Source organism: Passer montanus, unplaced genomic scaffold (genome assembly GCF_014805655.1).
Source record: "Passer montanus isolate IOZ18808 unplaced genomic scaffold, ASM1480565v1 scaffold1598, whole genome shotgun sequence".
Taxonomy (NCBI): Eukaryota; Metazoa; Chordata; class Aves; order Passeriformes; family Passeridae; genus Passer; species Passer montanus.
Genome location: NW_024363138.1, coordinates 350 through 1,460, shown reverse-complemented (window position 1 = coordinate 1,460; position 1,111 = coordinate 350). Strand labels below are relative to the sequence as shown.

General features: G+C 57.1%; 1 long non-coding RNA gene across 3 annotated transcripts in view; it reads left to right on the top strand.

Moving 5' to 3' along the window:
* LOC120499202 overlaps positions 1-714 on the top strand; it is a 2,990-nt gene extending 2,276 nt beyond the window's left edge. For all 3 annotated transcript variants that reach the window (XR_005626822.1, XR_005626820.1, XR_005626821.1), the window contains exon 3: positions 528-714. This is a non-coding gene — a long non-coding RNA (uncharacterized LOC120499202). The remainder of the gene's footprint in view (positions 1-527) is intronic.
* The last annotated feature ends 397 nt before the right edge of the window (positions 715-1,111 follow it).

The following is a 1,111-nucleotide window of genomic DNA, read 5'->3' as shown; positions in this document are numbered from 1 at the left end:
CAGCCCACCCTGGGGGTCTCTCCCCCCGGCCGAGCCCTGCTCTTTGTCCTGCTCTGCCCGGTGGGGCTGAGCACGTTTAGCACACTTTGGGGCAGTTTTGGGTTATTTTGGGTTATTTTGGTGGGATTTTTTGGGGGATTTTTTTGGGATTTGGGTTATTTTGGGGTTGATCTCAGGGGTCTCTCTCTCCGCAGCCCACCCTGGGGGTCTCTCCCCCCGGCCGAGCATTTTGGGGCAGTTTTGGGTTATTTTGGGTTATTTTGGGTTATTTTGGTGGGATTTTTTTGGGGATTTTTTTGGGATTTGGGTTATTTTGGGGTTGATCTCAGGGGTCTCTCTCTCCGCAGCCCACCCTGGGGGTCTCTCCCCCCGGCCGAGCCCCGCTCTTTGTGCTGCTCTGCCCGGTGGGGCCGAGCACACTTTGGGGCAGTTTTGGGTTATTTTGGGTTATTTCGGTGGGATTTTTTTGGGGATTTTTCAGTATTTTGGGTTATTTTGGGGTTGATCTCAGGGGTCTCTCTCCGCAGCCCACCCTGGGGGTCTCTCCCCCCGGCCGAGCCCTGCTCTTTGTGCTGCTCTGCCCGGTGGGGCCGTACTTCCCGGGGGGCTTCGGGCCCATCCGGCTCCTGGCCGACCCGCGGCACGTCCGGGCCTGGCCGGGGGGCGCCGGACACTGCAAGCTGGGCGGGTGAGTGACCACTGACCACTGACCACAGTGACCACTGACTGCTGGGAGTGACCACTGACCCCTGGGAGTGACCACTGACCACTGGGAGTGACCACTGACTGCTGGGAGTGACCACTGACTGACCACAGTGACCACTGACCCATGGGAGTGAGCACTGACTGCTGGGAGTGACCACTGAGAGTGACCACTGACTGCTGGGAGTGACCACTGACCACTGAGAGTGACCACTGACTGACCACAGTGACCACTGACTGACCACAGTGACCACTGACCCCTGGGACTGACCGCCGGAGGCTTTGGGGCGGTTGGGATTTTTTGGGGTTTTTTTGGGATATTTTTGGGGATATTTTGGGGACACCTCGAGGATTTTTTTTTATATTTTAGGGGCGGGTTTGGGGATATTTTTGGGATATTTTTAGGATA